Here is a 25,892-nt window from a genome sequence, read left to right as displayed (position 1 = left end):
TCTACAAACTAAGAGTGCATCTTACTCTAAAATAGTACCAGAACCTTATGTTATCTATAGCATAATTTTAACTGCTTTCATATGGAAAATTTTTCTCAGTCAACCTTTGCTGCTCTGAAGAAACCATTATAATTTTTGAGTAAACAATGTTTAAACCAAAGTGCAATGTTTATTCTCAAATACACATTTGGGTCTTAACATTGTTGTTTTAGTCTGATTAAATGTGAATTTCTCATATTTAGTGCTAGATTAAGAAATAACTGTGTAACTTCTTCTTTCCCTTGTTAAGTTACAGGAAAGCAGTTAATTATAATTTGTAAATGGTGATCATAGGGATTCAAAACATGAGAATTACAAACTACTCTCTCAATTTATTTCTATTTTGATTGCATACAAATCAATTTTATTTTAGTATCAACTTTAAAGACTACAAAATGGAGGAGGGGAGAAAAGATGACACCCCATTAACTATACCTGCCTTCAAAACTTCTGCCAATGCCCGTAGCTCCAGAATCCTGATTTCCTTGGCAGTTTCCAACCCATCAGTGGGTTTTGTGCCTATTTCAGGACAAGAGAACAGAGAAAAAAGATAAGAGGGTGAATTGTGCTCTGTTCGGCTCATAAACTGTGGCAGATAGAATCAATGAGAAAAAAATAGACAAGCTTATATTTGAAAAATTATTCTTATTGTAAAAGAAATACATGTTCACATAGAGAAACACAGAAAAGTCTAAAAAAGAAAATAAAAAAATATCTGTAACCCATTTCCTAGAAAACCACTGTTAATATTTTTTTTTCAATTTCTGTATAGGTTCTTTCTGTGTGTACATACATACAGTACATAATGTGTATGTGTGTATTTCATATATATAAATATGTGTGTATATACACACATATATATGCATTCCTTCAACTATAAATTTTGTTTCATAATTTTAATAGATTAATAATAAGTTGTGGATCATTCCAGTAGTGTTATATATAATCTATAAAACCCCCCAAATTAGCTAACCATTTCTCCATTGCATATTTAGGTTATTACACATTTACTATATGTTGGATCTTTACTCAGTGCTGAGGATACAATATTTGCTCCAGAGAGCAATCAGATTAATAGAGTAAATAGACAATTTTGCAAGGGTGATAGTTCGATTAATAGGAGAATGGCCAATATTATATGAGAGCGCACAGGAAGGAATTTGATTTATACTGACGGTATGCAGGTTGTCCTTTCAGAGAAGGTTAATATCCGAGTTAAGTCTCAAAGCCTGAGTAAGAGTTTCAGTAAAAGGAGTGGGTGTTGATATAGGGAGGGGATGTGGATTAGTTCAAAAGGTATGAGATAAACCACATTGGAAAAATTGAAAGCAGTCTCCCATCATCAGAGGATTGGGTAATGAGGTAGGAGTGGTAGAGTGATGAATGATAAGGCTGGAGAATTAGGTAGGAGCAGATAATTAAAAAATCAGTCTAAATGTTTGAATTTCATTCAGAAAGTACTTGAGAGCCAGGGAAGGATTTTCAACTGGGGAGTGGTGTAATCAGATTTGCATTTTACAGTGCAGTCTGGGGAATGGATTGGAGGAGATTGAGTATGGAGTTGTGGAGATTAGTTAGACTCCTGATGATAATGATTCTGTGAAAGGAGATGATTCCAAGTCCTGAGGCAGAGGAAGTGGAGATGAAGGGGAAGGAATAAACTGGAGCATTATGTTTTGATACTAATATTGTTGGGACTGAGTGACTGATTGCATGTGAAATACAAGGGAGAGGGAAGAGTTAAGTGTCATTTTTGGATTTCTAAATGGATGATGGAGAACTGGTAGAGGATAAGGTTTTGGAATGAAAATGATGAATTTAATTTTGAACAGGCTGAGTTGGAGATTCATGTGAGACACTTAAAATAAGTCATTGGATAGAAAGTCTGGGCTGAAAATTTAGAGTGGAAGCATTTTTTCAATGTTGGATACCTAACTAAGAGTGAAATTACTGAGTCATGGAGTAAGTCTACGTTTAACTCTATGGGAACTCTTTTTGAAGAACTGTCAAACTGTCTCCACAACAGCTACACCATTTCACATTCCCACTGCAATGCATGAGGGTTCTAGCTTCTCTACATTCTCAACATTTGTTATCTTTTTGATTCTAGCCATTTCAGTCAGTGTGAAGTAGTATCACAGTGTGATTTTGATTTGCATTTCCCGAAAGACCAATGATATTTAACATGGTGTCATGTGCTTATGGGTCATTGCGTACCTTCTTTGGACAAATGTCTGTTCAAATCCTTTGTCCATTTTTAAAATTGGGTTGTTTCTTACATTGTTGAGTTGTAAGAATTCTATGTATTTTATGGATACAAGTCCATTATCAGGTATGTGATTTACAAATATTTTCCTCCAATCTGTACAGAGTTGTCTGTACACTTTTTTTTTTTTTCGGTACGCGGACCTCTCACTGTTGTGGCCTCTCCCATTGCGGAGCACAGGCTCCGGATGCGCAGGCTCAGCGGCCATGGCTCACGGGCCTAGCCGCTCCGTGGCATGTGGGACCGGGGCACGAACCCGTGTCCCCTGCATTGGCAGGCGGACTCTCAACCACTGCGCCACCAGGGAAGCCCCTGTACACTTTATTGATGGTATCCTTTGCAGCACAAAAGTTTTTGGTTTTGATGAAATCCAATTTATCTGTTTTTCTTTCGTTACTTGTGCTTTTTGTATCATATCAAAGAAACCGTTGTCTAATCTAAGGTTTGGAAGATTTACTCTTATGTTTTCCTCTAAAAGTATTATAGTTTTAGCTCTTGCATTTTTGCGTATCATTCACTTTAAGTTAATTTTTCTACATTGTGTGTGATACACGTTCAATTTTATTCTTTACATGTGGATATATAGTTGTCACAGCACCACTTGTTGAAAGTAGTATTCCTTCCTTACTGTATTGTCTTAGCACCCTTGTTGAAAATCAAATGGCCATGAATGTTATATTTGGACTCTATTCTAATCCACTGATATGTTATGAATAATCTTATGCCAGTATTTTGAAATCAGGAAGTGTGAGTAGCCCAAATTTGTTCTTTTTCAAGATTATTTTGTCTATTCTGTATGCCTTGCATTTTCGTATGACTTTTAGGATCAGAGGGTCAGTTTCTTCAAAAATGGTAGAAGGAATATTGATATGGTTTGCACTGGATGCATAGATCATTTGGGGGGGTATTGCCATCTTAGCCATGTTAAGTGTTCAAACCCATGAATATCCATATCTTTCCATTTATTTAGGTCTCAGTTTCTTTCAATGATGTTTTGTGATTTTCAGTATACCTGTCTTGCACTTTAAAAAAATTAATTCCTAAGTATTCTTCATGGTATTACAAATATAGTAGTTTTCTTAATTTCATTTTTCGATTGTTTATTGTTAGTGTATAGGAATACAGCTGATTTTTTAATATTGATTTTGTATCCTTCCACCTTGCTGAACTCATGTATCTGTTCCAATTTTTTTTGGTAGATTTCTTAGGATTTTCTATATACAAGACCAGGTCGTATGCAAATAAATATAATTTTACTTCTTCCTTTCCAATCTGGATGTCTTTAACATATTTTCCTTACCATTACCCTGGTTCAAACTTCTAGTACAGTGTTGAATAGAAATAGCAAGAGCGAATATCCTTGTCTTGTTTCTGGTCTTAGTGGGGGAGCTTTCAGTCTTTAACCAGTAAGTATAATGTTAGCTGTGGGATTTTTATAAATACTCTTTATCATATTGAGGAAGTTCCCTTCTATTTCTAGTTTAATGAGTGTTTTTAATCATTAAAGAGTGTTGGGTTTTCTCAAATGCTTTTCCTGCATTTGTTGAGATTATTGAGTATTTTGGTTGAGGATTACTGTTTCTATAGTCGTAAAAATATTGCCCCGTAGACTTCCTTCCCTTGTGATACCTTTTCAGCTTTTGGTGTCAGAATAATAGTGGCTTTATAGAATGTGTTGGGAAGTATTACATTCTTCTATTTTGGGGGAGATTTTGGAAATATTGTGTTAATTATTCTTTAAATGTTTGATGAAATGCACTGGTGAAGCTATCCTGTTGTAGGCTTTTCTTTGTGGGAAATTTTTGGATATTAATTCAATATGTTAACTTATAAGTGTATTCAGATTTTCTGTTTCTTCTCAAGTCATTTTTAATAGTTTGTTTCTAGGAATTTTTTCATTATGGTCAGAGAACATAATTTGTATTCCCTTAAATTTTAAATTTAATCAGATTTGTTTTAGCACCTAACTGTATACTGGAGAATGTTCCATCTACACTTGAGAAGCATGTGTATTCTGCTGTTTTGTGTGGAATGAAAACATATTTGGTCTGAGATTTTGAAAGCCAGTTCAGTTCTCTTTGGTTAACTACTTGCATGATATCTTTTCCTGTCCTTTTACTTTCAACCTGTTTGTCTCTTTGAACTGGAAGTGTGTCTCTCGTAGACAGCATATTGTTGATTCGTGTTTTTTTTTTTTCAACTGATTCTGCCAAATTCTATCTTTTAATTGTAGTATTTTAATGACTTACATTAATTTATTTACTGGTAGGGTAGGATTTCTATGTGTTATTGTCTTTGTGTTCCTTTACTTTTCCATTTCTTCCTTATTTTTTATTGTATAGATATTTGAAGTTATACCATTATAATTCCTTTATTTCTTTTACTGTTTTAAAATTTTTCTTCACGATTGCTCTGAGGATTATAATTAATGTCTGAAGTTTAAAAAATCTAGTTCTTTTTTTAAAAAGTAAATTTATTTATTTATTCCTTTTTGGCCATGTCAGGTCTTCGTTGCTGTGTGTGGGCTTTCTCTAGTAGCGGCGAGCAGGGGCTACTCTTCATTGCGGTGCATGGGCTTCTCATTGCAGTGTCTTCTCTTGTGGAGCATGGGCTCTAGGTGTGTGGGCTTCGGTAGTTGTGGCTCATGGGCTCTAGGGCACAGGCTCTGTAGTTGTGGCACTCGGGCTTAGTTGCTCCACAGCATGTGGGATCTTCCCGGACTAGGGCTCGAACCCGTGTCCCCTGCATTTGCAGATGGATTCTTAACCACTGTGCCACCAGGGAAGTCCCTAGTTCTTATTAAAAGAAACCTAATGTTAAACAGTATACAAAACTTATTCTGATATAGCTCTGTTCTTTTCTCATTCTTTTGTGTTATTATTGCATACAAATTATATATTTACATATTATAAGCCAATGCAGTTTTGTAAAATTATTGTTTATGTAATTGTCTTTTTAATCAAATAGTAGAAAAAAGGAATTACAAACAAAAATACATTTATACTGTTTTTTATATTAACCTCTGCAGTTATCTTTACCAATGCTCTTTATTTCTTCTTGTGCATTTGAGCTACTGTCTACTTTCTCTCATTTTAGCCTGAAAAACTTCCATTAATATTTCTTGTAAAGCAGGTATGGTAGGGTTATATTCTTTAGTTTATGTTTCCTGAAAATGTCTTAATTTACCCTTCATTTTTGCAGGATAGTTTTTCTGAATATAAAATTCTTAACAGTATTGGCTGATAGTATTTTTCTTTGAACACTTTGAATTTGTCATACAGCTGCCTTCTAGAATCCATGATTTCTTATGAGAAATCGCCTGTTAATCTTTGAGAAACCTTTGTACATGATGAGATAATTTTATTTTACTGCCTTCAAGATGATCTCTTTGTCCTTGGCTTTTGACAATTTTACTATAAGTTGCCTAGGTATGGATCTCTGAGTTTATCCTACTTGGAGTTGATTGAGCGTCTTGGGTATGCATTTTAATTTTTTCCATCAGCTTTGGGAAGTTTCTGGTCATTACGTTTTATTTCTATTTTTTTAATATTTATTTATTTATTTGGCCATGCTGGGTCTTTCATTGCGGTATGTGAGATCTTCATTGTAGCATGAGGGATCTTGAGTTGCAGCATGCAGATTCGTACTTGTGGCATGAGGGTTCTACTTCCCTGACCAGGGATTGAACCCAGGCCCCATGTATTTGGAGTGTGGAGTCTTAACCACTGGACCACCTGGGAAGTCCCTAGTCATTACTTTTTAAAGTAGTCTTTCTGCCCTTTCTTTCTCTCTTCTTCTGGAACTACAATTGTATATTGGTATAGTTGATGGTATCCCATAGGTCTCTGAGACTCTGTCCATTTTTTTTCATTAGTTTTCTTTCTGTTCTTCAGCCTAGATTATCTAACTTCAAATTCTGCCATTTTGAGGAGACCTTCAAGATGGCGGAGGACTAAGACATGGAGATCACCTTCCTCTCAACAAATACATTGGAAATACACCTACATGTGGAACAACTCCTACAGAACACCTACTGAATGCTGGCAGAAGAACTCAGACTTCCCAAAAGGCAAGAAACTCCCCACGTACCTGGGTAGGGAAAAAGAAAAAAGAATAAACAGAGATAAAGAATAGGGACGGGACCTGCAACTCTGGGAGGGAGCTGTGAAGGAGGAAATGTTCCACACACTAGGGAGCCCCTTCACTTCGGGGGTTGGGAAGGAGGGAAGCTTCAGAGCCATGGAGGAGAGCACAGCAATACGGGTACAGACGGCAAAGTGGAGAGATTCCCATACAGAGGATCCGTGCCGACCAGCACTCACCAGACTGAGAGGCTTGTCTGCTCCTGCGCCGGGCACAGGCAGGGGCTGGGAACTGAGGCTCCGGCTTCGGAGATCGGATCCCAGGGAGAGCACTGGGGTTGGCTGCGTGAACACAGCTTGAGGGGGGCCAGTGCGCCACAGCTAGCAGGGAGGGAGTCCGGGAAAAAGTCTGGAACTGCCTAAGAGGCAAGAGACCATTAATTCAGGATGCACGAGCAGAGGGGATTCAGAGCATCACCTAAATGAGCTCCAGAGATGGGCGTGAGCTGCGGCTATCAGCGTGGACCGCAGAGACGGGCATGAGATGCTAAGGCTGCTGCTGCAGCCACCAAGAAGCCTGTGTGCGAGCACAGGTCACTATCCACACCGCCCTTCTGGGGAGCCTGTGCAGCCCGCCACTGCCAGGGTCCCATGATCCAAGGACAACTTTCCCAGGAGAACACACAGCGCACCTCAGGTTATTGCAACGTCACTCCGGCCTCTGCCACTGCAGGCTCGCCCTGCATTCCGTACTCCTCATCCCCCTCCTGGCCTGAGTGAGCCAGAGCCCCCTAATCAGCTGCTACTTTATTCCTGTCCTGTCTGAGCCAAGAACAGACGCCCTCAGGCGACCTACACGCAGAGGCAGGGCCAAATCCAAAGCTGAACCCCAGGAGCTGTGTGAACAAAGAAGAGAAAGGGAAATTTCTCCCAGCAGCCTCAGGAGCAGTGGATTAAATCTCCACAATCAACTTGATGTACCTTGCATCTGTGGAATACCTGAGCAGACAATGAATCATACCAAAATTGAGGCGGTGGACTTTGTGTGATTTTGCCTGTATAGCTTTGCTTTTATCATTTGTCCTAGAGTTCTGTCTGTCATTTTTTTTTTTAAGTATGGTTTTTAGCCCTTGTTATTATTGGTGAATTTGTTTTTTGATTTGGTTGCTGTCTTCTTTTTTTTAATTTTTAATACTTTTTATTTTTTAATAACTTTCTTTTCCTTCCTTCCTTCTTTCTCTTTCTTTCTTTCTTTCCTTCTTTCTTTCTTTCTTTCCTTCCTTCTTTCTTTCTTTCTTTCTTTCTTTCTTTCTTTCTTTCTTTCTTTCTTTCTTTCTTTCTTTCTTTCTTCCTTCCTTCCTTCCTTCCTTCTTTCTTCCTTTCTTCCTTTCTTCCTTCTTCTTTCTTTCTTTCTTTCTTTCTTTCTTTCTTTCTTTCTTTCTTTCTTTCTTTCTTTCTTTCTTTCTTTCTTTCTTTCTTTCTTTCTTTCTTTCTTTCTTTCTTTCTTTCTTTCTTTCTTCATTCTCCCTTTTCTTCTGAGCCATGTGACTGACAGGGTCTTGGTGGTCCAGCCAGTTGTCAGGCCTGTGTTTCTGAGGTGGGAGAGCTGAGTTCAGGACATTGGTGCACTAGAGACCTCCTGGCTCCAAGTAATATCAAAAGGCAAAAGCTCTCCCAGAGTTATCCATCTCAGTGCTAAGACCAAGCTTCATTCAATGACCAGCAAGCTACAGTGCTGGACACCCTATACCAAACAACTAGCAAGAGAGGAACACAACCCCACCCATTAGAAGAGAGGCTGCCTAAAATAATAATAAGGTCACAGACACCCCAAAACACACCACCGGACATGGTCCTGCCCACCAGAAAGACAAGGCCCAACCTCATCTACCAGAACACAGGTACCAGTCCCCTACACCAGGAAACCTACACAACCCACTGAACCAATCTTAGCCACTGGGGGCAGACACCAAAAACAATGGGAACTACAAACATGCAGCCTATGAAAAGGAGACCCCAAACAAAATAAGTTAAACAAAATGAAAAGACAGAGAAACACACAGCAAATGAAGGAGCAAGGTAAAAACCCACGACACCAAACAAATGAAAACAAATAAGCAGTCTACCTGAAAAAATATTCAGAGTAATGATAGTAAAGATGATCCAAAATCTTGGAAATAGAATGGAGAAAATACAAGAAACTTTTAACAAAGACCTAGAAGAACTAAAGACCAAACAAACAATGATGAACAACACAATGAATGAAATTAAAAATTCTCTAGAAGGAATCAATAGCAGAAAAACTGAGGCAGAGGAAGGGATAAGTGACCTGGAAGATAAAATACTGGAAATGACTACTGCAGAGCAGAATAAAGAAAAAAGAATGAAAAGAATTGAGGACAGTCTCAGAGACCTCTGGGACAACATTAAACTCACCAACATTCGAACTATAGGTGTCCCAGAAGAAGAAGAGAAAAAGAAAGGGACTGAGAAAATATTTGAAGAAATTATAGTTGAAAACTTCCCAGATATGGGAAAGGAAATAGTCAATCAAGTCCAGGAAGTGCAGAGTCCCATACAGGATAAATCCAAGGGGAAACACACCAAGACACGTATTAATCAAACAATCAAAAATTAAATACAAAGAAAAAATATTAAAAGCAGCAAGGGAATAACAGCAAATAACACACAAGGGAATCCCCATAAGGTTAACAGCTGATGTTTTAGCAGAAACTCTGCAAGCCAGAAGGGAATGGCAGGACATATTTAAAGTGATGAAAGGGAAAAACCTCCAACCAAGATTACTCTACCAGCAAGGATCTCATTAAGATTTGATGGAGAAATTAAACTTTACAGACAAGCAAAAACTAAGGGAATTCAGCACCACCAAACCAGCTTTACAACAAATGATAAGGAACTTCCTCAGGCAGGAAACACAAGAGAAGGAAAAGACCTACAATAACAAACCCAAACCAATTGAGAAAATTGTAATAGGATCATACATATTGATAACTACCTTAAATATAAATACATTAAATGCTCCAATGAAAAGACATAGACTGGCTGAATGGATATAAAAACAAAACCCATATATATGCTGTCCACAAGAGACCCACTTCAGACCTAGGGACACATACAAACTGAAAGTGAGGGGATGGAAAAAGATATTCCATGCATATGGAAATCAGAAGAAAGCTGGAGTAGTAATTCTCATATCAGAAAAAATGACTTTAAAATAGACTATTACAAGAGACAAAGAAGGACACTACATAATGATCAAAGGATCAATTCAAGAAGATATAACAACTGTAAATATTTATGCACCCAACATAGGAACACCTCAATACATAAGGCAAATGCTAACAGCCATAAAAGGGGGAATCGACAGTAACACAATCATAGTAGGGGACTTTAACACCCCAATTTCACTGATGGACAAATTATCCAAAATGAAAATAAATAAGGAAACACAAGCTTTAAATGTTACATTAAACAAGATAGACTTAATTGATATTTATAGGACAATCCATTCAAAAGCAACATAATACACTTTCTTCTCAAGTGCTCATGGAACATTCTCCAGGATAAATCATATCTTGCATCACAAATCAAGCCTTGGTAAATTTAAGAAAATTAAAATCATATGAAGTATCTTTTCTGACCACAATGCTATGAGGCTAGATATCAATTACAGGGAAAAATCTGTAAAAAATACAAACACATAGAGGCTAAACAATACACTACTAAATAACCAAGAGATCACTAAAGAAATCAAAGAGGAAATAAAAAAATACCTAGGAACAAATGACAATGAAAACACGACTACCCAAATCCATGGAATGAAGCAAAATCAGTTCTAAGAGGGAAGTTTATAGCAATACAATCCTACCTCAAGAAACAAGAAATGTCTCAAATAAACAACCTAACCTTACCCCTAAAACAATTAGAGAAAGAACAGAAAACCCCCAAAGATAACAGAAGGAAAGAAATCATAAAGATCAGATCAGAAATAAATGAAAAAGAAATTAATAGCAAAGATCAATAAAACTAAAATCTGGTTCTTTAGAAGATAAACACAATTGATAAACCATTAGCCAGACTCATGAGAAAAAAAAGAAGACTCAAATCAGTAGAATTAGAAATGATAAAGGAGAACTTACAACAGACACAGCAGGCATACAAAGGATCATGAGAGATTACTACAAGCAACTATATGCCAATAAAATGGACAACCTGGAAGAAATGGACAATTCTTAGAAAAGCACAACCTCCGAGATTGAACCAGGAAGAAACAGAAAATATAAACAGACCAATCACAAGCACTAAAATTGAAATTGTGATTAAAAATCTTCCAACAAACAAAAGCCCAGGACTAGATGGCTTCACAGGCGAATTCTATCAAACATTTGGATACGAGCTAACACCTATCCTTCTCAAACTCTTCCAATATATAGCAGAGGGAGGAACACTCCCAAACGCATTCTATGAGACCACCATCACCCTGATACCAAAGCCAGACAAAGATGTCACAAAGAAAGAAAACTACAGGCCAATATCACTGATGAACATAGATGGAAAACTGTTCAACAACATACTCGCAGACAGAATTCAACAGCACATTAAAATGATTATACACCATGATCAAGTGAGGTTTATCCCAAGAATGCAAGTATTCTTCAATATATGCAAATGAATCAATGTGATACACTATACTAACAAATTCAAGGATAAAAAACATATGATCATCTCAACAGATGCAGAAAAAGCTTTCGACAAAATTCAGCACCCATTTATGATAAAAACCCACCAGAGAGTAGGCACAGAGGGAACTTACCTCAACATAATAAAGGTCATATATGACAAACCCAGAGCCAACCTTCTCCTCAATGTTGAAAAACTGAAACCATTTCCTCTAAGATCAGGAACGTGACAAGGTCGCCCACTCTCACCACTATTATTCAACATAGTTTTGGAAATTTTAGCCACAGCAGTCAGAGAAGAAAAAGAAATAAAAGGAATCCAAATCGGAAAAGAAGAAGTAAAGCTGTCACTGTTTACAGGTGACATGACACTATACATAGATAATCCTGAAGATGCTACCAGAAAACTACTAGAGCTAATCAATGAATTTGGTAAAGTAGCAGGATACAAAATTAATGCACAGAAATTTCTTGCATTCCTATACACTAATGATGAAAAATCTGAAAGAGAAATTAAGAAAACACTCCCATTTATTACTGCAACAAAAAGAATAAAATACCTAGGAATAAACCTACCTAAGGAGACAAAAGACCTGTATGCAGAAAACTATAAGACACTGATGAAAGATATTAAAGATGATACAATAGATGGAGAGATGTACCATGTTCTTGGACTGGAAGAATCAACACTGTGAAAATGACTATAGTACCCAAAACAATCTACAGATTCAATGCAATCCCTATCAAACTACCAATAGCATTTTTCACAGAACTAGAACAAAAAATTTCCCAATTTGTATGTAAACACAAGAGACCCCGAATAGCCAAAGCAATCTTGAGAAATAAAAACGGAGCTGGAGGAATCAGGCTCCCAGACTTCAGACAAAGCTACAAAGCTACAGTAATCGGGACAGTATGGTACTGGCACAGAAACAGAAATACAGATCAATGGAACAGTATAGAAAGCCCAGAGATAAACCCATACACATATGGTCACCTTATTTTTGATAAAGGAGGCAAAAATATACAATGGAGAAAAGACAACCTCTTCAATAAGTGGTGCTGGGAAAACTGGACAGCTACATGTAAAAGAATGAAATCAGAACACTCCCTAACACCAGACACAAAAATAAACTCAAGATGGATTAAAGACCTAAATGTAAGGCCAGACACTATAAAACTCTTAGAGGAAAACATAAGCAGAACACTCTATGACATGAATCACAGCAAGATTCTTTTTGACCCACCTCCTAGAGAAATGGAAATAAAAGCAAAAATAAACCAATGGGACCTAACGAATCTTAAAAGCTTTTGCACAGCAAAGGAAGCCATAAATAAGATGACAAAACAACCCTCAGAATGGGAGAAAATATTTGCAAATGAAGCAACTGAAAAATGATTAATCTCCAAAATTTACAAGCAGCTCTTGCAGCTCAATATCAAAAAAACCCAAAGAATCCAATCCAAAAATGGCAGAAGAACTAAATAGACTTTTCTCCAAAGAAGACATACAGATGGTCAAGAGCACATGAAAGAATGCTCAACATCACTAATCTTTAGAAAAATGCAAATGAAAACTACAATGAAGTATCACCTCACACCAGTCAGAATGGCCATCATCAAAAAATCTACAAACAATAAATGCTGGAGAGGGTGTGGAGAAAAGGGAACCCTCTTGCACCTTTGGTGAGAATGTAAATTGATATAGCCACTCTGGAGAACAATATGGAGGTTCCTTAGGAAACTAAAAATAGAACTACCATACGACCCAGCAATCCCACTACTGGGGATATACCGTGAGAAAACCATAATTCAAAAAGGGTCATTACCACAATGTTCATTGCAGCTCTATTTACAATAACCGGGACATGGAAGCAACCTAACTGTCCATCGAGAGATGAACGGATAAAGATGTGACACATGTAATCAATGGAATATTACTCAGCCATAAAAAGAAACGAAACTGAGTTATTTGTAGTGAGGTGGATGGACCTCGAGTCTGTCATACAGAATGAAGTAAGTCAGAAAGAGAAAAACAAATACTGTATGCTAACACGTATATATGGAATCTAAAAAAAAAAAAAAAGGTTCTGAAAAACCTAGGGGCAGGACAGGAATAAAGATGCAGATGTAGAGAATGGACTTGAGGACACAGGGATGGGGAAGGGTAAGCTGGGACGAAGTGAAAGAGTGGCATGGACATATATACACTACCAAATGTAAAGTAGATATCTAGTGGGAAGCAGCCGCATAGCACAGGGAGATCAGCTCGGTGCTTTGTGACCACATAGAGGGGTGGGATAGGGAGGGTGGGAGGGAAGGAGACGCAAGAGGGAAGAGATATGGGAACATATGTAGATGTATAGCTGATTCACTTTGTTATAAAGCAGAAACTAACACACCATTGTAAAGCAATTATACTCCAATAAAGATGTTAAAAACAAAACAAAACAAACAAACAAAAATTCTGCCATTTCAAATCTGCTATTAAATCCCTCTAATAATTTTTCATTTCACTTTTTGTACTTTTCAACTCCAGAATTTCTGTTTGGCTTTTTAAAAAAATAATTTCCCTTTATTAATATTCTATTCAGTGAGACATGGTTCTTAAATTCTCCTTTAAATCTTTGGAAATGTTTTTATTTCTTTGAACATGTTTATAATTGTTGATATAATATCTTTGTCTAGTAAGTCTAATATTTGAACTCCTCAGAGATAGTTTCTATTGACTGGTATTTTTTCTTTGTATGGGCCATAATTTCCTGTTTGTTTGCATGTCTCATAGTTTGTTTTTTCTTAAAAACAGGATGTTTCCAATTCTGGAAATCAATTCTCTCCACCCTTTTTTTTTTGTAGCTGTTTGGTGGTAGTGTTTTTTTGTTGCCTTGGATGTTTGTTTATTTATTGAGTTTCCTGGACTAATTCTGTAGTACCTTAATTCTTTGTTGTATATACCACTCAACATCTCTTCTCAGTTGGCTTAGTGGTCAGCTAATGGTTGGACAGATATTTCCTTGAATGCATTAAACCAACAAATGTTCATGACTTTACTGATGGGCTTTGTATGTGTGGGGTTGAATATTTCAATACTCCAGTAAGCAGTTTAAAACTCTACTTTATTCTTTATTTCCTGCTTATGCAGAGCCTCAAAGTCATCCATAGGTGTGAGATTAGGGTCTTCTCAGGTCTTTCCTGAGCCTGTACTCACCTGTGCACATGCATGTGAACTTTGAGATTTCAGGGAATTTGTTGTATATTTTCAACATCCCATGTGAGAATCTCATTCTCCAGCTTTTCTTTTTAAATTTTTTGGTATGTCTCTTATTTAACCCAACTGTTATTGCTACCTCAGGCAACTGCACTATTGAACCACTGGCATTGATTGTTTTCACAAATGCCTTAGAGACATTGCTGTTCACACTAAGTGAGCTGAGTTAGGTTTGATTCAGCTGTCACTCAGGTCAAATAAAAGTATGTCCAAGAATGGAGGTGCCAGACAGGTAAACAGTGACAATTCTGTAGGGATGGGATTTGGGGGGAATGCCAAACTCATTCTGTTCCTCCCAGTTGCTCATTGGCTGTTGGTTTTCACCGTTAGTATTGTTATGTAGCTGTTTTTTGTTTTCTTTAAGTTGAGGTATAGTTGATGTACAATATTATATAAGTTTCAGGTGTACAATATAATGATTCACAATTTTAAAGGTTATATTCCACTTATAGTTATTATAAAACAGTGGCTGTATCCCCTGAGTTGTACAATGTAGCTTTTGGTTTGAAGGCTACCACAGAGACTGGTGGATAAGGGTAGTAGGAGTAGAACAGGTTGAAATGCCACAAAGCTTGGTGTTTTTAACAAAGTTCATCTGTTTTTTTTTTAAAACTCATGTTTTTGAAAGCCTTTTATTAATTTCTAGAGTTCTGAAAAAGTTTATTTTGACCATTTTTGCTAGTATTCTCTTTGCTTTTATAGAGGAGTGGATTTATATAGGTCTGTGCTCTGCCATTCAGAAGTGTTTTCTATTAGAAATTTTTAATCTCCTTATAGATAGTTTCCAATGTTCAAGGAAAGTTGAAACCACTGATTTTTAGAGAAAAGGTTATCAAGGGAAAGATTATAGAAAACGTAAGCATTCAAGACCAAGTAGTGGCTGAGGAACTTATGAATGAGTCAGATAAGAAATGGTTCAGAGATGGATAGGACTTACATAAATCAAAAGAGTTTCAGGAAGGGAATAGTCAAAGCTATTGAATGCTGCCTACAGAGTTCAGAAAATGGATTGAAAATCACTGATCTGAATGATCTACAAGACACTGTGATCTTTGTTAGAGCAATTACAGTGCAGTGGTGGGGCAAAATCCTAACTGTAGTAAGTTGTGCCATAAATGGGAGATTGAAAAGAGAAAACAAGTTTAAACATCTCTGAAGAAACTGGACTGTGAAGGGAAAGAAAGATAATATAGGCGAGCGACAGTGGACTGGAACATGCATAAAATCTAAGAAAACTGAGATTAAACCACAGCTCCAATTTACTGGTACTAGCTATGTGTCTTGGCCAAATTACTTGGTTCTCTTAGCTTCACTTTCCTTACATGGATAATAATACCAGTCTTTTAAGACTGTGTGTGGGTTAATTGAGATGAAGTCAGACAGTAATAAAGAGTTCCACTTGTCTCTTGCATGCTACATGGGAATGGAAATGGTAGCTTCAGTTTTCTCATCCATAAAGCAAAAGAGTTGGATTATATAATCTCCGTGCTCCCTTCCGGCTCCGAGCTCCCTTCTGGCTCCAGTTTAGTATTATTCTTCATGTAATTTGTGGGCTAGATAGATATTCGAAATTGATCTGGAACTTAAACCAATCTGTGTAAGATAGTTTACATTAGAAAAGAAATTTAGAATTCCAAAGGATTGATTTACAAATGAACTTTGGAAGATAGCTCTGCTCAGCTGGGGAATACTTTTAAACAGATGAACTCATCCCAGGCATATAACAGAGAGCACTTACCAAGGCATATTTTAGAGCCCTTGGAAATGAATTTTGAGGAAGGCACATCTGTCATGATATCAGATCCCAAAGATTAGGTCTGTGTTTTGGGGGCTCCTAGATTGACTGTTCTGCCTGAAATATTTGTAAGGGTTTATAACTGCTAGTTTTTCATGGTTGAGGAGATTTTGAAGCAATAAACCACTTGGAGAAGAAGGGAAGGCTTGAAATCAACCAGATAGTGTTCAGGGAAGAAGTAAAGAGGGGAAGCAAGAGTGAGTCATTGGATGCAGGAGGATTGGTGAGACCAACAGAGCATAATGAGACCAGGATTAGATAAGGGACTCAGAGACACAGGAAAAGGGGGAACTGGAGGCCAATTAAGGCTGAGCTGAGCTGGAAAGGAAGAATAAAACAAAAATTATTTGCTCACAGACTGATTTCTTTTTCCCACCAATGCTCTCAGCTTGTTTTGTCAAATCCACTGATATATTTTGGTATAATTTATTTGGGTAGACATAGTGTGAAATTTAACCTCTCATTTCAGGGAAAGAATCGAAAACTTGCACATTTTCTATTAGCAGATTAATGCTTTAAAGGTTAAGGAAAATTGGCTCTGTGATTGAAAGGAGATGAAATGACGAGGAAATAAGAATATTGAAAAACAATACCATGTTTATTGTGATTTTATTAAAAATCATTTTCCATACAACTTTTAACACATGGTGTCTCAACTGTGGTTTCTGCCTAAATTGTGAAAGAATTTCTGCTTTGATTTTTTTTTTTTTTTTTTTTCCTGTACGCGGACCTCTCACTGTTGTGGCCTCTCCCGTTGCGGAGCACAGGCTCCAGACGCGCAGTCTCAGCAGCCATGGCTCACGGGCCCAGCCGCTCCACGGCATGTGGGATCTTCCCGGACCGGAGCACGAACCCGCGTCCCCTGCATCAGCAGGCAGACTCTCAACCACTGCGCCACCAGGGAAGCCCTCTGCTTTGATTTTTACCTCCTCTTGCTTATGCCTCCCAAGTGGCTGTAAATAACTTTATTTTTACAATCAAAGATGGTTGGAAAATTTTCCTTTGGGGATATTCCAATTCCATACTACTTCTTGAGATAATTGGAACTGTCCAGAGTGGCCTGGGAATCCCTCATCAACATTGCTTTACTTGGAGGCTACATGTCCACTCAAGACACTTTACTCACTTTTGCCTTTTGGCAAGAGAGGATGACTGGCAAGTCATTGGATGGTCTCTTGCCTAAGTGGACTCTTTGGATGGGACCTTAATCACTGGGGGCTTTGTAGGCAGCAAGGCAGCACTGCAGCTCTAGAGATCTTCCTTAGCAACCTGCAAATGACACTCATATTATGAAAAATGTCTCCAAAGACAGACATTTTCAATTAGCCAAATTACTCTAACAGGGCATAGCTCAGGAAGATTTAAAGCAGAGCTGGTTGCTGTGCCAGCCAAGAGGCCGGCTCTGCCAGTTGAAAGGCAAGCACATCCTTCCCTGCCAGCTTGCAATGAAATGATTCTTGCAGTGACAGCAGATCTATTATGCATGTTTGATTTAAGGCCCTCGATTACCATACCTTTGTAATTATCACCGGGCCATGATGAATCCTGGGGAGAGTAAGGGTCTTAAATGCAGGGATCCAGGAACCTAATCAGAACGCAGAGTGTAGAATGAATCTTTCTTCTTGACATTTCACCTCTTTTCAACCAATTGTTCTTGGTTTGACTAAAACTGTGGCACAGCTCTTTGCCAATAATTGTGATTCATTTTCACTTTGCTAATCAAAATGTTGTTTCACAGGCTCTGATGGTGTTCAAAACACCTTATAGGAGGTATGATTTTTCTCTAAATTGGCTGGTGTAGATCTAGTATTTCACATGAAGTTCTGGGAAAATTCGTAAAGCCTCGTCTGGCTCAAAAATTCTCTTATTCTGGCATGGTACACTTATAAGGATTCTGAAAGGCAAACACTATATTGTTGATATTTTTTATTTTGCTGTTACTAAGATCAATGTTACCTAGACTGGTGATTCTATTTTCTTCCTACTTAGGGACCATATGTTATTTAGGAAACACAAATTTCAGAGGATTTGTAAGGACGAGAGAAGTTGCTTTTTACTGATGAGCCAAAACTTCAGTCAGCGATCTTATGTTAAATATCTAACTTTGCCCAATATCCTGTTTCACGTAGGGTTGAGCAGCATGGTATGAAGGAAAGAGCCTGGACTTAATTCCAGAAGATCACAGTGCAAACCTGAATTCTTCTTGTTTGTGAATAGGTGTGACCGTGGATAGATCTATTCACCCCTCTAGACCTCAAATCTTTTCTACAATGTGATGGCATTGGGATAGACCCTCTCCAGGTCCCCTCCATCTGTGACATCTGTGATTCCTTGAAAACGGGAGTCCATCCTCTTGACCATCAGCATTAAAGTACTTTATATATAATTTTTTTTTTTTTTTTTTTGCGGTACGCGGGCCTCTCATGGTTGTGGCCTCTCCCGTTGCAGAGCACAGGCTCCGGACGCGCAGGCTCAGCGGCCATGGCTCACGAGCCCAGCCACTTCGTGGCATGTGGTATCTTCCCGGACCGGGGCACGAATCCATGTACCCTGCATCGGCAGGCAGACCCTCAACCACTGGGCCACCAGGGAAGCCCTATATATGATTTTTTGAAAATAGTTATCTATGATACTCAAGTTACAGGTTACTAATGTTTAGTAACTCTTTTCTCCCAGGATTTTACCCATACCTGTCTTGTATTATTGCAGATAATGGAAATTTTGGGAATTTGAAGTCAGAGAAGGGTATATCAGCATCATCCCCATATTCATAGAATCAGGGTTAGAATGGAATTGATTCCTTTTGGTTTGGGAAATCTTATAACCATTGGGACACCTATGTCCAATAGACTCCTTTGGCCACTTTGTATTATTGTATTACATATAAGTCCTGACTTCCCAGCTAGCTGATAAGTCCTTGAAGGTCTGAAATGCATTTTGGGCCTCTAAGTATCCCTAGCACCTACCATCTGATAAAGCCATATAACTGATCGCTGAGTAAGTTATACAACATAATTTTTTAAACCTTATGGAAAGAAATTGTATAGGCTGCAGATTTCTTTTTAATCACTGAAAAATAAACAGTTCTCCATGGAACTCAATGAAAAGGGAATGTAGAAATGAATCATTTGGTATTCTGTTGTAAACTGAAATCCACACTAGTGTAATTGATGGTTATTCGATTTTTAATTGACAATACCTCCCATAAATAATATTGTATACAGCTAAGTAGTTGCTACTTCACAAATAACTTATCTAGTATATGATTATATTTATTACAAACTGATGTATTCTGGTTCTCAACTTATAGTTTTAACACAGCGGAGGTGGGGACCACCCAGATACCATATATTTCTGTGTGGTTTCCCCCTTCCCTCTGAAACTACAAATTGAGAAGCAGAATGTCTCAGTTTAGAAGTGTCCCAATCTTACAGCTTTTAGGGATGCCTGCCTTCCTTCTCTGAATTCTACAGCTATTATTCTGTCCTGTTGGTTTGGCACTATGATGCATCTTTTGTTATAGGATGGTGTTGCTATTATAGTCTTTGGTATTTGTCCTGCCTCCCCAGCTAGATTGCAGATTTATTGAGAGCAAAGACTACATATCTTATGATTCTGTATTCCAAGAGTCTAATAGAGTTTTACTTATCTAGAAAGTGCTCAATTAATATTTGCTGGCATGCTATAGGTAGGGCAATAGACACATTTCCCATTGCAAGCTCACCATAAAGGCAACAAGTGTAAGTTTACTTATTGAATTTCCTAATTCATGAAACAAGCTTAATGTAGAAATACCTATTTTTCTTTTATAATAATTTAACTACTCTAAAGATACGTTATTCTGTTTCCTTTATATCAAAAGATATATTTACGTCTTTTAGATAATATCATAGAGGTTAGTCTGTGATCTTATGCAGGTGTAGGGTATTTCAAGATTAAAATGACTTTAATTCATCTAAAATAACAAATTTGTTGGATAACTGAATTTTTTCTTTATCAACATTTCAGTACACATTAAAATGTGGGCAGCTTCCTAATTATTGACAAAAGATAGTAGATTTTTATTAATAGAAGTTTATATTCTGCCTGATTCATATCTCAGAAATGCACTTATAAACCTTAAATTTAAATAATTAGCCTAGGTTTTGAAGAATTTGGGGGCTTTGTTCAGGGAAACCTACCCTAGACCTCTAAAAGCATAGTAAACACAACATTTATAAAGGCAGTATAAAAGAGACACTCTATGAAAATCTATATAAATCAGGGTCCCCAGAGTCCTTTTTAAGACTCAGGATAAGGATGTAATTTCTCTCATTAAACTCCCTTGGTATGAATATGATAGTTCAATATTTCATAAATATTTAATGAATTATTATTTCCTACAAGTTTTGAGTGTTTGGACAATTGAAGCTTTGTTTGGAATATAAGTCTGGCTGTGTGGGGAAATGGGTAATTATAAATGCTTGACACTGTGTCTAGAAAACATCTGGGAGAAATCATTTCTATGCTTTAGAGAGGCCAGGAAGGATGTTTAAGGGGATTCTTTATGGTATAAATTTGAGAGTTCCCAATGAGGGTGTTTCTTCATTCTTAAAGTATAATTACTATTAAAAATAATATCACTAATACAAATAATGAAACTGACAGAGGTAAAATGCTGCAGAAATCATGCGAGGTGCCTTACTTGTTTAAGCTACAACTCTGCAATGGAGGCATTAACCTCTCTTTTTACATTGGAGTAAACTAGAGCTTAGATGCTTAAGAACTGAAGCAAATAAGTGTTGGAACTAAGTCTGATCCCAAATCTCTCACATTTCAAAAATGCATGTTCTTAAGTTGCTTAATGTTGATTTCCTGTGCTGAGGAAAACTTATTTTTTCTTTTACTCTCTAAAATACAGGTAGATCTTCGCATACTGGTTTTGGCGCTGTCTCACCAAGGAGCTTCCGATAACTGCCAGTCACATGGTGACAGTTATGCTTGATTAAGCAGATCCAGTAAGTACTTGATCGACTTTTTCCCATAAATGCTGACATTCTGCAGCCAAAGGGAAAAGAACACTTGCCATTATTCTAAGCACTCTGGCCCGCGCTCTTGTCCCTACCAATAATACCTGGCTCTGAGTTTCCTAAGACTAGTGTTACCAGATTCTTAGACTCAGCCCGATTCCAGGGTTGCTATCAAACATTTCCTTGGGTAATTTGAATTTTTGAGGTCTGTAAATCCTACAAGCAGACAGGTGACGATTTATGAGATTTGCAGAGGTGTTTGGCAAAGGGTCATTGTTGCCATTGGTCATTCTATCCCTGATAATTCATTGCTATCGATTTTGAAGTCTTTAAAAGGTTCCAGAATTCTCTAAAAATACATAGGAAAGAGTGCTTTGAAAATTATAAATGTATGCTATTATGAGAATCTAAACAATCTCACAAGATAACACGAATAACACACTGATTTATAGTCCACTAAAAAGATGAATTTAGCGATGTTTTTCAAAAGATGGATCAGAATCACTCAATGAGCTTGATACTGCTCTGGGCCCTATGCTCCCTGCCTCAGACTATTATACTCTCAAACACAGAGTATTAGGGGAATGTAAGTGGCTTAAGATAGTAAAATTTAATTTTATGTGGTACTCTAACTTGGGACAAGCAGCATTCCTGAATGGCTCTCTCCAAATATGACTCAGGGGTTCAGACTTTTCCTGTAGTCTCCACAATTCAGAGTTCTATAATTCAGAGTTCATTGCTTCCAGGTATATAGATAATGGGGTGGGGAAGCACAAGAAAGAGTAAGGAAAACCTAGTGAGGGGAGGACATGAACCTCAAAGAAAGATCTTATGGTCCAGGCCTTAACTTTGCCCAGAACTTGTTACTTGGATTGAATGCAAGAGAGCTCATAATATGCCCAGGAGCCTAATAGACACAGTTTGGTGAACACATAGCATTTTCTCTGCCTCATAGATTATGTGAGTAAGGCTGGGTAGAGCAGAGAAAAGCAAAATCAAGTAAGCATGAAAAACTTTGATCATAATAGAATTTTAATGGGTGCCCAACAATGCCTTCAGAGTTAATATAGGCCAGTGCAAAGAATATATGATCATAATGTGACTTTTAGGCAGATTATTTTCATTTTTATAATCTATAGTATGGTCCTTCGGAGAATGCAAACGGGGACTACTGATAAGGAATACCTGAAACCAGGGCGGGCTTTATGGGCATGTAACCTGTGTTATTGCACAGGGCTCTGCTCTCACAAAGGCCCCATATTCAGGTTAATGCTCTCCTATTGCTGTCTTAAAATTCTTAATAGTTTTGAACAAGGGGCCTTGCATTTCCATTTCACCCTGGGCCATTATTCTAAGCACTCTGGCCATCTCCTATTGTGTATCTGGTCCTACCTGAAACTCATGCCTTACCAGAGACTAAAACTAGGCTCAATGAAAAAATGAAGGTACAATCTTTAAGATGCAGTTAATGCTAACTGACCTTAAACTTAAAGAAGGCAAATTACAATGGCAAAGCTATATGTGTGTGTGTGTGTGTGTGTGTGTGTGCGCGCGCGCGCGCGTGTGCGTGAACATGTGCCCATGCAGGGTGTTTTTTTTTTTTAGGACAAAGTTTATTGGGAGCAATTTGTTTTAATTGATATTCATCAAGCATCATTCCATTGTTTATTGTTAGCTACTCATGTGAAGAGTTGGTTGATGTCTATAGCACAAACATTTGTTTCAGATAAATGGGCATTTCAGTTGGGTAGGTTTTAATTAAGCAACCTTTATCGTACAAGTAGTTGTTTTTGAAACCATGAGAAAATTACTATAATTTGCTAATTCTGTTATCCAGAATCTGAAAATGCTGAATCTTGTCTACTATAACCTTGAATATGATTTTGGCCATGAATGACCCAAGCATTTGGCAGCAAAATAAGGAATAAGAAACTTTTCCAACGTAATGCGTTGAATTATTTTTCTACTGCATATACCTAGGCAGAGTTTAACTCTTCTCAAGCTCATAGAATTCTTTGATTCTGAAATGAAGGATTTATTTTAAAATCCTGCTTCCACGCCACTTGCCTATAGTGCTATTCTAGCATATCACATTGCGTAGGGATTTATTTATTTACACATTTGCCAAGGGAGCACACTAAACTCTTAACTCCTTGAGAACAGGTGCTGTTGCCATTTATCTTGCTATTCCCAGAGCTGAGAAGAGTTTCCAGGCACCTAGAACATGTTCAATAAACATTTAATGAAGAAACTAAGAAATAAATAAATCGTGATAAAAATATCATTTTTCTTTCAGCAAAATAAATATTTCCAAGTCTTAAGGAAGATTTTGGTCTTAATAAAACCAAAATCAGGATTTTTTGTTTTGCAAGAACATTTTAAACTATGCTCTTTAGCCCATAACAGCTATGTTTCTTCCAGGTGGGGATGAAAGAAAGCATACTCTTATTAAGTGAAATCTTAAACATCTTAAGGGTAAAAATAATGCGTACTTAACTGTCATATTCAGAAATTCATTATGTTATTGAAGGAGATTTTTGTCCTGTTTAAAACAAAAAAGGCTTGCTTGAATACATTCACACAACACATGTACAAATAAAGAAGAATACTGTATATATAGTTTTCAAAGGATATGTATGTTGATATACTTTTGCATTAAACTTGCTGCTAATAATATAATTGTTCCCATGCTCTACTAGTAATGACCATGAATAGGGGTCACTATGCTTTTGTTTAAGTCTGAACGTGGTTTAGTTCAGCCTTACTGTATTAGTATTAGTTTCCTGTGGCTATAACTAACACAAAATCCATAATGTAAAACAACAGAAATTTATTCTCTCCTAGTTGTCTAGGGCGAAAGTCCAGGACCAGTATCACTGGACCAAAATCCAAAGCATGTCTGCAGGGTCACACTTCCTTTGGAGGGTCTAGAGGAAAATCCATTCCTTGCCTCTTCCGGCTTCGGGTAGCTGCTAGCATTCCTTGGCTTATGAAGACATCGCTCCAATCATCAAAGCCAACATCTTCAAATCTCTGCTGTGTCTTCACATTGCCTTCTCTTCTTTGCGTGTCAAATCTCCTTCTTCCTCTCCCTTATAAGGACACTTGTGATTGCATTTAGGGCCCACTCAGATAATCTAGGATAGTCTCCCTAACTTGAGATCCTTAACTTAATCACATTTGCAAAGACCCTTTTCCCAAATAAGGTAACATTTACAAGGTCCCATGGATTACAGTCTTCTGTCTTTGGGGGCAATTATTCAGATTGCTACTTTTTCCCTGTTCACTTTTGCATTAATGACTATGTAGTGGGATTCCAGTTGATGTATAATAGTGTACATTTCTCTATGCTCACCGACACAGAAACGAGGGTACTGTATAAGTGAGTGTTGGAGAACTGTAAACTAAATAACACTTTAAGGAAAATGCTGCCTAAAGAAGCAGGCTTTGGCAAGAAGAGCTCAGAAAGGGAGCTCATAACTTCATGATAATACCTCACATAAATTAATGTTAATTGTCTCCCCCAAAGCAAGGCCATTAAGCAGGTTATTGCACCTAACTCTAGAATTTATTTTGGTATTTCTTGTGGTCCTACCTTTTCAATGGTATTTTACTTTTTACCCATCTCCTTGACAGTCCTTTCTGGTATATTTCATCTGTAAATATAACAAGAGGAGGAAATAAATGACCAAATAAGCACTGATAAACTCTGCAGCAATCAAAGATAAAAGCTCTAGAAAGACATCAGCATGTGGAGTTTCATTTGGAAACACAGTTCATAACAAATGGAAAGAATAAGTGTGTCTACATTCCCTCGTTATGGACAGCTAAACTGTCAGTGACCTTGTCACTAGCCAGGGAGGAATTCTCTATTTCATTTTTTCCACTGTGTTGAGGTAAGACCCTCTGAACCATGAAAAAGAGGTTTTATTCCTTCAACACATTTTATTCATCTCCTACCATGACAGATATCATGTACAAAGCCCTGGCTAATACAATTGCTTTCTTTCTCCCTGTCAATAGCTTTCCATGTAATTTTTAAGTCTTCAGAATTTTGCAAAGTTGTATGCTTGGTCATTTACAACCGAACCAAGGTCACAAAAGGACAGCTTAGTTGGAGGGGGGAAAAAAGGAAAAAAAAAAAAAGAGTGCAAAGAAGTTACATAAATGTCCTCTAGCACGTTCCCTGTTCTGAGGGCTAATGTACTGTAGCAATTCATCAGTCATTCTAATAGTCTTTTAACTTCTGTCTGAGAGCCTACTAAATGCTAACATCTTAAATGTTTAATATTCTAAAACATATTTTCATTAATCATGCAAATTATCTGGGCATCCATATTTTACAATAACTCTCTTCAGAGATTGAGGCCTTAGGCTTTGTATATGAGAGACCCATGTTAGTGAATGATATTGTAGATGAAATATAACTTAAAGAATTTTAGCAATGAAAAGTTGCTAGTAAAGTTCCAGTAGCTATGTGCCATCATGTTTATTAAAAAAACAAAAATTATATTAATGTCAGATACTTCTGATTAGGTAGAAAACAGTGAAAATATGCACTAGCTTCATTCTATTCTATTACATAGTTGGTGGATGGAGTTAATGTTGGTAGATGGTATATTGTCCTAATAGAAATGACACTATGTTTCATAGCAAAATGGACTGTGGGCTCAGTTGTTAGAAAAGGATAGAATATGAGTTCCTTGCAGTTAGGTTGGCCTGAACTTCACCAT

The 25,892-nt window shown here is 37.3% G+C and overlaps 1 long non-coding RNA gene across 3 annotated transcripts in view; it reads left to right on the top strand.

Moving 5' to 3' along the window:
• LOC115864251 (uncharacterized) overlaps positions 1-25,892 on the top strand; it is a 188,235-nt gene that overhangs the window by 60,590 nt on the left and 101,753 nt on the right. For all 3 annotated transcript variants that reach the window (XR_011377413.1, XR_011377412.1, XR_011377414.1), the window contains exons 2-3: positions 6,199-6,374; positions 21,051-21,147. This is a non-coding gene — a long non-coding RNA (uncharacterized lncRNA). The remainder of the gene's footprint in view (positions 1-6,198; positions 6,375-21,050; positions 21,148-25,892) is intronic.

The sequence above is a fragment of the Globicephala melas genome, chromosome 4, assembly GCF_963455315.2.
Source record: "Globicephala melas chromosome 4, mGloMel1.2, whole genome shotgun sequence".
NCBI lineage: Eukaryota > Metazoa > Chordata > Mammalia > Artiodactyla > Delphinidae > Globicephala > Globicephala melas.
Note: the sequence above shows the minus strand (reverse complement) of the source record. Positions and strands in the feature narration are given on the sequence as shown.